The sequence below is a fragment of the Balaenoptera acutorostrata genome, chromosome 19 (assembly GCF_949987535.1).
Source record: "Balaenoptera acutorostrata chromosome 19, mBalAcu1.1, whole genome shotgun sequence".
NCBI lineage: Eukaryota > Metazoa > Chordata > Mammalia > Artiodactyla > Balaenopteridae > Balaenoptera > Balaenoptera acutorostrata.
Genome location: NC_080082.1, coordinates 30615350 through 30631185, shown reverse-complemented (window position 1 = coordinate 30631185; position 15836 = coordinate 30615350).

The window sequence follows — 15836 nt, the reverse complement described above, 5'->3', positions numbered from 1 at the left end:
ATTACTGGCAATAGGAGTTCCCACCACGTGGCCTGTTAGAGAGCTCGCTTCTTCTCTTACCCGATTGCTTTTGGCCATCTTTCCATACTAAAAGGATATAAGCCCTGTCCCATCCTTGTGTTATTTTTCTTCCTGAAGAAAAAAAAAAAATTGTTTGCCTGGCAATTATGTAATACAGAAGTGCTTGGTGACCATGGTTGTCATTTGGGTGACCTCCTGTCTGACTTTTTAAAAAAATGCTTCTACGTAACTAAGAACGGCTCACATTTCACTGGGTATCTGTTAGGAGCCTGTGCTGAGAATCTTACTTGGGATTGACACATTCAATCTTTATAACATCCATATGAGGCTAGTAGGCGTCCGTATCATCCCAATCTTACAGGTAAGGAAATGGAGGCAAGAGTGAAGTTAATTAATTGCCCACTTCTTGCAGCTACTAAGTGGGAGTCCAGATTAGAACTCAGTCCGCTTCCCAGAGCCCATGCTTCTATAGATATTTAACATATAAATGTGATGTGACGTGAACACACGTGTGCATTATGCACACATTTTACAAAAACAGCATTATGCTCTGTATACTGGTTTTCGAGTTCTTTTTTAACCTAACCTTACATCAGAGGCATCTTCATTTGATGGATGCAAAGTGGTCCATTGCCCTTACAGAGAAGCAGCCCTCACAAGCAAACCAACACCTGCCCTAGGAGAGGCAAATGTTATTCATTCTCCTTTCAAAGATAAAGACACTAAGGCTCAGAGAGTCGATATGACTGGTCCAAGGTCACGAGTGAGTGAGTGGCAGGCAAGGCTGGTTGGATAGGAGCATATCCAGGAAGCATTCCTGGCTCCCCAGGGAGGCCTGGTAGAAATCCCCAAGCTGGAGCACCCCTTTACTGAGCCAGTTAAGAAGGCAGGGCTTAGGGCTGGGGCACAGGGATTTAACAAGCACCCCTCCTTCTGGTGTTTCCATATTCACGGCTGTTGAAAACCACCCAACTAGATGGACAGCCATATCTGTTTTGGCCGCCTCTGCACTTAGGACTCCGGAAGGTTTTCACTCTTACCTTGCAACCCTGAGGTCTGGACAGGAGGCTCCACACCCCTTCCCCAGCCCCACAGTGCAGACGGGAACCAGATCTTCGAGCCCCACCGAGTGAGACCTGTGTTTGAACAGTCCTGAGCCTGCATCCTCCTGACCCCCCAACTCAAGCTGCCTAAGGAACCGTCTTGGCAACTTTCTGCTAGTTCAATGTCATCTCCAAGCATTCTCCTGATGCCTGGGGTGGGGGAAGTCAGCAGCCTCTTTCTAAGATTCACCATCCCTGTTACCCTGCTCTTCCCACCTTAGTCTTTGATTAAAGGCAGAATCTCACAGTCTCTGAGATCCTAGAAATCATCCCGCCCAACCCGATGGGAAGACTGAGGCACAGAGATGGTGAGTGACTTGTCGAAGGTCACAGCATAGAAGTGGCCAGAGTGGGACAAGAAAAGGCCCAGGGCTCTCTTGTCACACAAAACTGTGTTCCCCCGTTTATGTATTTAGCAGGTACTTCTTGATCACCCACTGTATACCCGGCACAGTGCTAAGCCCCCAGTATACAAAGCCAGATGAGTCATGGGGTCAACCTTCAAAGAATTTAAGAGTCTCATTAAGGAGATATACACATAAATAACAAGAATAGAGAACTCTAATAGGTTGGTGCATCAGTCAGTAGGGCTGCCATAACAAAATACCATAGATAGGGTGACTTAAACAACCGAAACTTATTTTCTTACAGTCCTGGAGGTTGGGAAGTCCAAGATCAAGGTGTCGGCTGATTGAATTTCTGGCAAGAGCTCTCCTCTTGGCTTGCAGATGGCTGCCATCTTGCTGTGTCCTTGCATGGTTTTTTCTCAGTGTGTTCAAGTGCAAAAAGAGAGATCTCTCTTTCTTCCGGTAAGTCCCCCAATCCTATTAGATTTGTACCCCACCCTTATCATCTCATTTAACTTTGAGTACCTCCTAGAAGCCCATGTCCAAATATAATCACATTGGAGGTTGGGCTTCAACATATGAATTTGGGGGGGGTGGCACAATTTAGTCCATAAGAGTCAGTAACCAATATAGTAATAATAACAATAGGCTGTAGTTACTGAGAACTTCCGATGTACCAAACATCCTGCTCAGCCCTCTATATACATTATAGCATTTAATCCTCATGGCAACCAATGAGGTCAAGACGATTGATATAATCATCCCCATTTTACAGACGAGTTAACTGAGGCCCCTAGGGAAGTTAAGTAACTTGCCCAAAGACACAGAGAGTGAGCCCAGAGTCCCCTCCTTCTTCACCAGTACTGGGGAGAGGGTGGGAAAAACTTCCAGGAAGAAGTAATACCCAAGAGAAATTCCGAAGGCCCAGAGAAGCAAGTGTCAACCCATGCTCCCTCCTTCTGAATCCTTTCCCCGACCCACCTTTTTCTTTCCAAAGGTCCTAACTGTAGGCTGGCTGGGGAAAATGCTGCATTTGCCACAAAGTCCCTGGGCTCCAAACTTAAGTTTGCCCGCATGAAGTGCTTTCTCAGTGACCCAACACCGCCTGGCAACTGGCCGCCTTCTGCTTCTGACAGCTTGCCATATTTGGTCATTTACTGGGTGCATGTGAAGATCAAATGGGTTAAGATTCTTCTCTTTAAACAGCAGGGAAAAGAACATCAAAAAGGTGTACATTTCATTTCCCCAGTTTTGATTAAGTCAAGCATGAAATGAAATGTAATACCCTCAAGTGGCCGGGGTTTACACCATTGATGGCGTTACTTCTGCTTCAGGAGGCCTAATCAGCCCTGGGCAAGGGGGACAAGCTAACAGAGTTTTAGGGTGGCCAGATGGACGGGGTTTACCGTGGTTGAAAAGGCAGCTTAGCGCTTGCCTCTTCCAGCCAACTGTGTGAAATCCTGGTGCGGCCCCCTCTCCTCTGGCTGGTCCTCCTGCAGCCCCTCCTCCCTCTCTCTGTCTATTCTGGACAGAGTGACCAGCTCACGGATGGATGCCACAGCAACCAGGGCTGCTCTGCCTGTCCTTCCTGTCGTAACAGACAAGAACGGGAACTGCCCCCCACCCCTGCCCCCGGAGTGTCTGTGGGGCAGGGTGGAATCAAGAGGGAAATAGCATTCAAGGATCCCTGGATGGCTTTCTCAAGAACTCATTAATAAATGATCCTCTGGTGGGAAGCAGAGGGCACCCCTGTGTGCCAGGTATGGTCCTAGGCCCTGAAAAGGGGAACCCAGCCATCCGGCTCTATTTGGTTTCCCCAAATCCTAGGAGGTAAGCTTGAAGCATCAAGTAAAGATCAAAAGGCTGGGGCTTCCCTGGTGGCACAGTGGTTGAGAATCTGCCTGCCTGCCAATGCAGGGGACACGGGTTCGAGCCCTGGTCTGGGAAGATCCCACATGCCGCAGAGCAACTGGGCCCGTGAGCCACAATTGCTGAGCCTGCGCGTCTGGAGCCTGTGCTCCGCAACAAGAGAGGCCGCGATAGTGAGAGGCCCGCGCACAGCGATGAAGAGTGGCCCCCGCTTGCCGCAACTAGAGAAAGCCCTCGCACAGAAACAAAGACCCAACACAGCCATAAAATACATAAATAAATAGGTTAAAAAAAACAAAAGATCAAAAAGGCTGACTTAATTCAGGCTGAGAATAATGTGGAGTCAGTCTCGGGCAAAACTTTTTGCCAGTAGGGTAGAAGCCATTTCACCATCAGCCCAAGGCCCACCATGTTTCCTATCTAAAAATGAAGTTAGAGTATTGGCATCCAAACATAAAAAGACAAACTGCATGGTCAAATTTATAAAATGTTTAGTTAGATTTCTAAAGAGGTAGGATTATGTCAACATGTCTGAAATTGAACTCTTGTCCGATTGTACCTAAACAATAAAGAATAAATCAGAACAAAGTGGTTTATTTATTCTCACTAAAGCAGAACTGAAAAATGATGAAAATATTCTAAAAATGTCTTCAGAGATGTTTGGAGTGAAAAAGATTATATTAAATATGAGATGTGGAAGCATTTTGCAGATTTGATAGAATGTGAAAGGGGGCCCCCAAATTCAAATTTGGGGCCTGGTGGGATTTGAAAACAGCTCTGCTTTGCCACAGGCCGATGTTTCTGAGCTGGGCTCTGGTCTGAAATCCAGTGTGGTCTTTCTGAGCCTGAAGAAGACCCATTTTGCAGACCCATTTTGCAGAGGTGCTTTTGGGAAGGTCCTATCCCAGCCTCAGCTGAAAGCCTCAGGCTCTCAACAGCTGGAGGAGAATAGCAGGGCTTTGGGAAGAACTTAATAGAATCCTTAATGCCACTAACAATCCACCGCTATTGAACTGCATTAAGTAGATATTATGGGAGGACAAAGAACTAAATAGCTCGACATCACCCTCATTGGGCATGCGGGCCCCCGGCGGGGACCATTTTATGGGCAGCGCCATTGTTCTCCGCACTCCCCAGGTTAGCTTTATATTGCAAATGATACCCTGAAAAGGAAAAGAGAAGTGGTTTTCTTTTCTTCTCTCTCTCTCTCTTTCCCTCTTTTCCTCTACTCTTTTTCTGTCTCTGCTTCTCTCTCTCTCTCAAAATGGCCCTCACAAAAAGAAAATCATCTTAGGCCAGAAGAAAATGAAAGGCATTGTTACCATGGCTGGACCGTAGCAAATGAAATACATCATGGGCTCGGGAGCGGAAAGCTACATTCGAGCTGTTTTATTTTGGTGCTTTGGAATGTGGTCCACATGAGAACATAAACAATGCCAAATCTGTGCGAATTAATAGGCCGGGCTTGACATATTTTCCTTTGTTTGAGGCCAAGCAGGCTGGGGTTGGGGGTTGGGAGGAAAAGGAGAAGATGAAGGGAGAGGGGGAATCTTACTTGATTAAAAAAAAAAAAAAATCCAATAATCCGGCTGAATAGGAGCGTGTGGCCACTCTTCTGAAGACAGGCCTTCAGAATCAGTGGCGAGCCAGCCGTCCACCACTTGAAGTCTCGTCACTTGCTAGGATCAAAATGCTTTTTTGAAAAAAAAAAAAAAAAAAGGTCTCCATAGAATTGTTTGCAAACTGCAAAGTGCTTCAGCGACTGACATGAAAATGTTAGAAGCTGGAAACCTATTCCCAGGCAGAGGCCTCCTCTGTCACCTTGGTGGGTGAATAATTGTGCCTTTTGCATCCGCCTTGTCATCGGCAGCAGGAATGAGGGGGCCCCAAGGACCGCCCTGGCAGCACGGGTGTTGAACCAGCAGAGTAAATTAAAACACGGATTAGAGCAAGTATGATTGGGGATGACAAGCAGGGCGGGTGTAGTCACGGAACAGGCCGAGTTGCCCATATGGTCCTCAGAAAGACCACGCAGCGCTGCTTTCTCCCCAGCCTACTCCAGCTGCCCGTCTGAAGGGGGCATTCAGGAGGCCTCAAGCCGTTTTCTGGAACTGGGAAATTGAGTCTCCTTTCTTTGCAAGTTTAGAAATACCGACAGCTGCTACCAGGTACATGGAAACGTAAGTGGTAATATCCATCCTCCCGACACCGACATGTCCTCTGCGGAAGGGCGGGGCGGCTCTTGGTTGGGTATTCTGATGGGCAGGGCTACTCCTTTTGGCTACCTTGTTTGAATTCAGAGAAGAAACTTTCTGGGCCGTGGAAAGCAGTGTAAAGGCCATGACCACGGGGGAGGAGCCCCCGGGCTGCCTTGAGAACAGCACTTAGCAAACTGGCGAGTATATATCAAGCGCATATCATGTTCTAAAAGTTGTAGCTTTATTTCCAGGACCTGTATGACTGGTTTGGGCAGACAATACCCTGTCAGAGATGCCCAGGAGGGATGAGGTAGGGCTGACATCTAGTTCACATTCTGTTCACCAAGCAGGATAGTGTCCCTGGGAGGAAGGGGCGTCTTTCCCATTTTGCATAAATGCACCCTATGAGTGGCAGTGGCCCCGGGTTTATCACAGCTTTGCTACAGTTCTCTGGATAGGTCTGAGCGCCATCATTCCCGTTTTACTGACAAGGAAGCTGAGATTCAGAGAAGTTTGGCAATTTGTCTAAGGTCACACAGCTAAGAAGGGGAGAGCTGGGACTCCGACCTGTGTCTTCTGAGTCCAGAGCCTGCCCCTCTTAATCACTGTGTGGGAAGAAGGACAGGGTGAGATTAGGAGAACTGGAAAACTACCCCTCGCCCAGAAGCTTTGTCAGCACAGGGACCTAGAAACCCAAAAGGATGTGGTGATGGTTTCTGGAATTGGGACAGATTGGGGAAAGGGGGTGGGGCTGGGGACCGGAAGGGGTTGAAAATGCTCCAAGTGGACAAAGCAGGGTGAACTCTGCCAGGACAATAAAGCAGAGGGTCACTTCTATCAAAATCTAGGAACATCTCCCATCCCTGTTTGATAAAATACAGTTGACCCTTGAACAACACGGGTTTGACTTTCGTAGGTCCACTTATACATGGATGTTTTTCAGCAAATAAATTGGAAAAAATTTTGGAGATTTGCAGCAATTTGAAAAAAAAGTCGCAGATGATCCACATAGCCTAGAAATATCGAAAAAAGGAAGAAAAAGTTATGTCATGAATGCACAAAATATATATGTAGATGTACGTATAACATACAAAATATGTGTTAATCTACCATTTATGTTACCAGTGAAGTTTCTGGTCAACAGTAGGCTATCAGTAGTTAAGTCTGGGGGAAGTCAAAAGTTATATGTGGATTTTCAACTGCCCCGGGGGTGGGTCGGCGACCCTAAACCCCATGTTGTTCAAGGCTTGACTGACCTCAAATATCAGAGTCTGGGAGGAAGATTCATTTCCATTGACAGACACTTGGGTGTCTAATGGGGGTTTTGTGTGTTCAAAGATGAACTTCTGATGTTCACTCTTATCTCATCCTCTCCCCAAAACTGTCTCCGGCACCCTCCTCATCTCTGTCTATGAGAAGTCTGTCCTCCCCGTTGCTCAGGCCTGACATGTTGGAGCTATCTTTGACCCTTTTCTCTCTCTCATACCCACATCCCATCCATCAGCAAAGCGTGGCAGTTCTCCCATCAACACATAGCCATCCCACTGCTACTGGTCCAAGCCACCACCACCACGATTGCCTGGATTGTTATAACAGCCTTCTAATAGCTTCCTGGTTTCTACCTGCTTCTACATCACAACCTTTAAAAAGATTCTTCTGTTCAGGACTCTGTGATGGTTTCTCATGTCACTCAGAATAAAAGCCCAAGTCCTCACTATGACCTCCAAGTCCTCACCCTGGGTGTTCCATGCCACCTTTGTTCTTTCCTCTCCCATCCTTCTCTTCCCAGGTCACTGTGCTCCAGCCTCGGGTGGGCTCCCCCCGGTGCCTGATGCACACCAAGCCTGGTCCTGCTGCAGGGGCTTTGCACTTGCTGATTCCTCTGCCTAGGCTGCTCTTCCCCCAGATATCCACAGGCATCACACTTTCATTTCCTGCCTTCAGGGCTCTTTTCCATTGCCACCCGTAAGAGAGGTCTTCCCTGACTTCCCTAAATGAAATAGACTTCCCACTCCCATTCCATCTGACTTTCTTTCCCCGACCCTGCTTTATTTTTCTTCCTAGCACTTGCCCTCTCAACTTTGTCTGTTTTATCTACTAGTTAGAGTTAAAGACCTGGGGTGTTGGACCTCCTTCATGGCCTGCACGACCCCAGGTCTGAATCGCAGAAGTGGGATTCAAATGCTGAGATTCTTAGAAGGGGTGAGAAAGGGGGATCCTGAACATTCCTGGAAGCCCCTTCATTCTGTGTTGGGAGAGAGAAAAGGAAGCCTTGATAGAACAGACAATCACACAGATAGTCCATATAAATCACTTAGCAGAGCTCCTGGCACATAGTAAGCCGTCAATAAAGGTTTACTGTCATTGCTGTTCTTATTGTTATTCCCTGATTCTTGGGTTCCACATACATCAATGACAAATGTCGGCAAAAACTTAAACTTTAGATATCTAAATTAAATAATGCAGTCATTTATTGAATCTAATCGATTTTACTAAAAATATCTGAATGCTTAAAATTTATATAATTTTAAAAACATTGTTCAAACTAAAAAAAGGTATGACAACCAAATGTAACACCTGATCCTACATCAGGTCTTGTACTGCAAGAGGGAAAATGCTATCAAGAACATTATTGGATCCACTGACAAAATTGAAACACAAATGATCAACTAGATAAAAGTTACTGTATCAAGGTTAAGTTTACTGAAGTGGATGACTATATTGTGGTTATGTAAGAAGATATTCTTGTTCTTAGGGAATCCCCACAGGAGCATCTGAGGGTATGTAACTTGAGGTGTGTAATGTACTCTCAAGTCGTTTAAAGAAGCAAATTTGGTGTGTGTGTGTGTGTGTGTGTGTGTGTGTGATATGCACAAGTGATACAGCAATGGGAAAAAATGCTAATGGTAGGTGAATCTAGGCCAAGGGGAAAGGATGTTCTTTATAATGTTTTTAGTTTTGTAACTTTTCTGTGAATTTAAAGTTATTTCCAAATAAATATTTTAAAAAACCAAAACACTGCTTGTAGTTCAGGGTTATGATTTGCATCTTAAATCAAAAAGAGGAATGTAGGGAACATGACCAAACTGGAAGTAAAAATAGGAGATTTACTTATCAACCTTAAGCCCAACAAAAAGAAGATAAGGTTCTGGCCTGTAAGGCAGAAGACGGGGTGCTTTGTTTGTTTGTTTGGTGGTGGGGAAGGTGGTTTTTTCTTTCTTTGAGCGCTTGTAAGGCCTTCAAGACTCTGAGATTTCGTTTTAAAGTATCAGAAAACTTTGGAAGATGATGAAATGTAGCATGCTTAATAATTCGAGATGCTTCTAGACCAGGAGGCTTCTTTGAAGTCGTTAGCATTTCAGAGCTTCGAATGTTAATTGTATGCAAAGAAATAAAACACTTAAGCAAACTTCAATCTAAGGAGATTTGCATCAAGGATTAGGACCCCTTGGCCTTCCAAAATACTCTTCCATCTGAAAATGGGTGCGCTGTGCTCTCAGATCCCCCAAATTTCTTTGTGTTCTCATTGAAGTTCGATTTAATCCTTCTCTCTTCATTCACACCTTCTCTCTAAACCTCCCAGGCCTGTGCTTTGAGAGCCAGGGATCATTCTTCTCCCCAGTTGAGGGGGGTTGCTGTTCATTAATTTCTCTAAGAAGATTACCAAGTGCTTGTTTGTTGTTGTTGAAGCAACTAATTTCCCTAAAGCTCTTTGTTTTTCCAACTGGTTTACACTTTAATGCCCTTGATTGAATTTCAACAACAAGGGATCCACTTGACCAACCAACTTCTCTTTAGGAAGAAGACAAAAAGCGAGAATTTGGTTCAAACTATTTTAACCACAGGCCTGCTCTAAAAATATCTATTCAGCCATTTAGACAGTTTCCAAAGAGATGTGTCCTAATTAGCATATCATTCAGGCCTTGTTTCCTTCCTAAAGTCAAGGTGACCTTCACTGAAACGGAATTTCTTTAATTACGAAGTGATGGGAAAAGTAACGTCCCATAACATCCTTGTCAGTGTAGCAGGATTTTACAAATTTGGTTTATGTTTTCTTTTTCTCCCTTTGTTTGTTTGTTTCTTTCTAATATTTCTTGTCTTTAACGCTCTAAGGCTGGAGCAGAACGGCAGATCTTTCTTAAGAACTTCAGTACATAGATTTTGAAAGTGATCAGAATGTTTAGTACACTCTTGTTTAGAAATCCGTTTTTACCAGGATAATTGTGTGGAGGCTAAGTGGGAACCCCCTTCCCTCTGATTCACAGCCATTTAAACATTTGTGCCAGTTAATTACCATAATTGGTTTGTTTAATTAGCATGAGGAACACTGGCGCTTTCACATGCGGATGCTTCTATTGACTTGGAGATGCCTTCGCTGTCAGGCACCCCAAGGACACCAGCCTGGCTATTGAGGACTGAGTTTGGCTTCAAGTCTCTGGGGAGTTTTCCCCCTGCCTTAAGCACCTTGAAGATTGACCCTTGAACTTTCTAAGCCTAAAATGCTATTGATATTCTGTACTTTGTCAGAAGAAAGGAGATGGGGGGGTGTGGGGCCGGCAGAGGGCCCCTGTGGGATACGATGCCTTGTGGGAAGGCGGAGCCCAGCGTGGCAGCTGCTTACAGATCTGTGGGCTCCCCAGACAGAAGCAGAGTTCCTGGGGCCATGTCTGAAGGCTGGATCTGGGGGGACCCCATGCTGTTCTGTTGAAGGACTCTTAGCACACATGTGATGAGTTTCTTTTACTATTAGCACAGTGGATGGAAAATGAATAGCCAGATGATAAACCCCAGGAACAATTATTGAGTGCCTACTATGTGTGGAGTAATCTACTCGATGGAACATCACCCATTGCGAGAGATTGTCAATGAGGAATTCGAATCCTCCAGGCATAAGACCCAGCATCAACCCCTCCGTGGGGAAGAACGCAGGAAAAGCTGTCATCAGAGAATCCAATTAAAAACATGCAGTTCTGTGTCCTGTTAACGTCAAGATTTAATTGCAGGACTCGGCTGGTCCATGGCCTGTTAGGATTTTAAAAGGCTGTGAGCACTTGTTTCTACATTGTGATGGATTTTGGACCAAATTCCTCTTTAAAAACCCTGAAAATGTACAGAGGAGAGGATTCTTTTAAACCAGTCCAACAAAAGGAATCCCACATTCCAAAGGTGAAGTATCATAGATTCCAAATAGATGACGTTTGGCTTACCATAAAATATGCCAAAGGAGAATGCAGAAGTGTTTGGAATTCCAAATGGCTGAAATGTAAGTCGAGGACAGAGTCGCTTATTAGGTTTCCACCAGGCAGAACCTGCAAATGCATATACTTAAGAAGCACTTCAAGGACCTTTAGAAAAATAACCTCAAACAATTTGAAACCTATTTATAGTAATTTTGGTTAATAAAAAAATTGAGATCATTCAGTTTAGGAAATTTTTGTTTCTTGGCATGCGACTGAAATCACACACTCAGATTTTTTTCCTGTGTTTACAATTTTTTTTTTTGAATTGTATGCTTTATTTTATTTATTTATTTATTTTTGGCTGTGTTGGGTCTTCGTTTCTGTGCGAGGGCTTTCTCTAGTTGCGGCAAGCAGGGGCCACTCTTCATCACGGTGCGCGGGCCTCTCACTGCCGTGGCCTCTCTTGTTGCGGAGCACAGGCTCCAGACGCGCAGGCTCAGTAGTTGTGGCTCACGGGCCCAGTTGCTCCGCGGCATGTGGGATCTTCCCGGACCAGGGCTTGAACCCGTGTCCCCTGCTTTGGCAGGCAGATTCTCAACCACTGCGCCACCAGGGAAGCCCTACAATTTTTATTTGTTATTATTATTTTTAAAAAGTAATCCACCCTCCTAATGTTGGCTCTAATGTGACTTAGTTGAAGTCTCATAGCTGAGCAATAACCCATCCTACACCATTGTATAATTTAATGAAAGTGGATGCACTCCATCTTTCAAAAACTGCACCAGCACCCAGCTATTGATCTGACATGTATCTAGGCGTGTCTTCTTGTCCGAGTGTTTTAATAATCTAATTTAAAAATAGGATTCTTCTTTGAAAATATCTGAGTCTGACACCCACACTTCCTGCCACCTATAGTAATGTTGGGCTAATATGATTAGGAGGTAAGCTAGCCTACGCCTGGTTTGATGAGGAAGTGGAAGGGGGGATGAGGCCTCATTATTTGACAATTACTCTAACTTTAGAAAGAGTCTCTGTGTACTGGAGCTGTAATGAATAATTAAAAGAAGTGTGGCCATCCACTTTAATTAGATCTCAGTGCATTTTCAAATAGGTACGCGGAGGGCTGTGTAAAACCAGTGGCCGCATTGTGTGTGAGAACCAGAAATCCCTTAGAGAGGACCCTTGTCCCAAGAATCCTGCCGTTATTATTATGCAGTGATGAATTGCCCATTGCTGAAAAGGTGCTGCCAGGGAAGGTAACATCCACCTTTGCACATCTTTTCCCAGCCTCACTGCCTTGTCAGCACGTGTCATTCTCGGCATCTCACCACCCTTCTGTCTGGACCAACATGAGGATGTGTCTGCTTCTCCAATCATCATTGTTACGAACCCCGAGCAAATTCCGTGTGAAAAGCGGCCGCTAATAGAACAGTGTTTGACATCACATCTTGAACCCGAATAAGCAAACAGGCAAGTCGCATCTTTAGGGTCAAGCTTCATAGTCACTTTTTATGACCCAGGAAATCATTTTCAGTGACAGTAATGACAAGTGCTGAACACAGGCCCTGTATAAATACATCCGTGCATGTGGCCTTACAAACACGCGGGGTCACTCTACTCAGGGCCTTCCCACCAAGACACCGACTGCTTGGCAGGCACCTACCCCACTGGAGAAAAGAAGGTAAGAAGGGCTAGCGTGTTGACTCGAGGTTTCTAACATGACGCTAAGAGTGTGAGAACGCCCTGCTTAACGGGACAGTTAATGAGGTGGCGACACCTTTGAGTTTTCCTGAGATTGCTATTAGCAGAGAATAGCTGGTGACAAAAGTTCTCAAACTTGGCTCCAACTTGGAATCCTCTTTTAAAAGAATCTTGAGAAATTAAAAAAAAAAAAAAAAGTTAAAAATGAACATCATCATAATCATCAAGCTTTACAAATCTTCTTTCTGCCTAGGTCACACCCCTGACCTATTAAATCCACATTTCTGGGGGGTAGGACCCAAGCATCGGAGTTTTTAAAAATTCCCCATGTGGTTCAACATGCAGGCAAGTTGGAGTACCAGTGGCTTAAGAGACATTTTGAAATAGGATGCGGAGGGAACAGTTTTCTTTTAGAACTTCCAGTTTTGATGGCTATGCTGGAGGTCTCCAGAAACAAACAAAAAAATAACAATAATCAGTTAAACGTGTCGAAATGGAATAGTCTAATTACACAAATATTGTTGGTGACCTCACACATTTGCTTAGCCTCCTGCTTCCCTAGGAGAGTCTGGTTGTGTTGCTTATAATGGAAGCCACCTGCCCCCCGAAACCATCTATTGAACTAGCTGGCACGAGGCGCTGCCCTTTATCTCGTATTTAAAACACAAGCAATGCCTGAAATTCATTTTCAATTTATTTTCCAATCATAGGAAAGGAAGAAAGAAAAAGATTATTCTATTGAATCTTCTTCCGGCTGGTAAACTGTTGGTAAGGCTCGTTCTGGACGCGTGGCGGAGAGCTCCCGGGAATAGTCTATGGGGAGCAGAGTTAATCGAATAAACTAATCTGGGCTGTGGAGATTAACTCTCGGTGGTTGCAGGAGATGGGGTGAGGCAGAATGCAAATAGCAGAGACCTCAAGGTGCTGGGGGGAAGCAGTTTGGAATCTCCCTCCCTCACCCCAACGCTGGATCCCCTCTACCCAGTCTTAATTTTGGTGGTACGGAGCGCACAGGCCAAAAGGGGATGTTTTTTGGGTTTTCTGAAGGGGGCGGGCAGGGAACCCAGGCTGTGTGCCGGAGGTGGATACTAGCTGGAGGTGGGGATTTGGCTCAAAGCAGCCCCTGACTGTGGGTAACCATCTGACTCTCTGGGCGCGTTCTTTCCAACAGCCTTTGATTCCCTTTGCCAAGGCACACAGGCCACGCTGGGGTGGAAGCAGTTGTGTCAGAATGCAGGATAAAACCTCAGCCCCCAGGGCGGGGCGTGGCCTACGAGCATCCTTTGGGTCTGGAGAGGGCTTCCTGCCCCCTGGGAGAGCTGTCTCCCTGTTTGCTTGGTTCTTGGGGAATCAAGCTGCGGGCGGGTCCCCCGGGAGCAACCCCCAGCTTCAGGGGCAGGAGTTCCCAGCCCTTCACCTTGACAGGAGAGGCAGTGGGAAGTGACAGCCGGGTCCCTGGAACGGCTGCTGAGGCTCTCTGGTGAGTTGACACCTCCCCCCGCCCCCCAGACCCCCAGTGCTGAGCCAGTCAGAGCTAATTCTTCCCCAAATAAAATTAGGGTAAAGCACAGTGGTGAGAACACCCAACATCTCTAAAATTCCCCCCCTTCTCTCCCACCTCCCTCAACACCAGTCCAGCCACGGCCCCTAATCTCAGTCGTCGGGAACACCGTCAGGGGCTCTGCGGTGGGTAGCCTCTGGATTTCTCTCTTGGCCTCCTCAAATCTGTTTCCCACCAGCAGCCAGAGGAATCTTGTCACAAGATGCAGATGAGGTTATGGGCTGCTCCTACGGAGTTCCTATTGCTCTTAGGATAAGGCCTGGTACCTTTAATAAACACCCACCCTGTGTCTGGGGCAGTAGACAGAATGATTAGAGGGGTCCTGCGGATGCCAGGGGGACTGGCTTTAAATCCTGGCTGTATGACGTTGGGCAGGTCACAGAAACCGTCTCTTTTGCACAATCTATACAAGGAGAGGAAGATGCTAGCACTGACCACAGGGGCTTTTTGTGAGGCCTGAATGGGTCAACAGAGGCTTCGAGGAGTGCCTGGCACCCGGCAATCCTGCTCTCCCTGCCACCTTCTCCTGCCACCCTTTCGCTAGCTTTCTCGTCTTCAGCCAGGCAGGCTTGCTTTCTTTTCCTCCAGTGTGCCAGAGTCTTTGCACACGCTGTTCCCTCTTCCACACCTTGCCCCTTCCACAGTTAGAGGAGGCACCTTGAAGCTTGCTTGGCTTCCCCATCATCAGCCCTGATGGATGCTGAAAGGAGGATGGATTCTTCTCTGCCCCCAAAGGAGAAGTGGCTCTCTCCCCTCCCAGAGCCCCGTAGCTGCCATCTGTGAACGTGGCTAAACCTGTGCCTGAGATCACAGCAGGCTGACTGCTGCTTGAGAGAAGCCTGGCAAGTCACGAGTTTTCATTATCTCTAGAGGAGCAGGGCTCTAGGGGGAACAGGGTTACATGTGAAAGGCAGCAGGAGCATTTGCAGCACTGGATCCAACCCAGGTCTGTGTCTCTATCTGTACACGATTCTCATTCATCCTCAGAAGAATTTTATAAGGTTGGTGTTATTGTCTTCTTTTTATAGAGAGACTGAAGGGGTTCAGAGAGGCTAAGTGACTTACCTGAAGTCACACAGCAGAGCTTTTCTGATGGTGGAGCCCGTGCTCTCAAACTCCACTCTCTCAATATTGGCGCTCATGCTAGAGTATGGTCCTGCTAGCATGGCCTGACCCTTACAACTGAGCTAGAAGACTCCGCATTAAATGCAAAGTCTTATCTTTCATCACGGAGACCCTCAGTTCTCGGTGTTTTAGGGGAAAAATAAAACCCAACCATGTCTTCAGGTTTTCACTGTAGCCTCTCTTTCAAGTCCCAACTCTGATGGCACCTATTCCAGGAGATGGTCCAGGAAATGGCAAGGCTCTCACTAAGAGATTTTCTAAGCTTCCAGTCTACCGGACAATATAAGGGAAACTCCCCACGACCTTAATATTTTGGTTCAAACAAGCATCTCGCATTCCCCCTGCTCTTATTGCTGAAGTGAGAGTGTTTCATACGTGTCTGTGGATCCAAATCACATAGCAGGGGTGTCCTTCCTCACTTCTCCGTAGCAAGCTGGCAGTGTAGCAGGGATGTCCTTCGTAGCCACAAACTCAGATGTATGAAAACGGACCTTTATTTTTTGTTAACTGAACCAAACTTTGCTTTCCAGCCAAGATTCTACCCAAGAGCAGAAAATGTGATTTAGGAAAGAGAGATAAGCCCAGCCCAGATTTTCCCCTTAGTCCCTTTCAGATAAATAATCCAAGCAAATGCAGAGCCTCCCCTCTCTTCTCTTCTCCCCTTCTTGCCAAGGTTGATTTCAGTTCTGGGAGCCAGGGGGGCTTTGTCAATCACCCAGGCATCCAGCAGA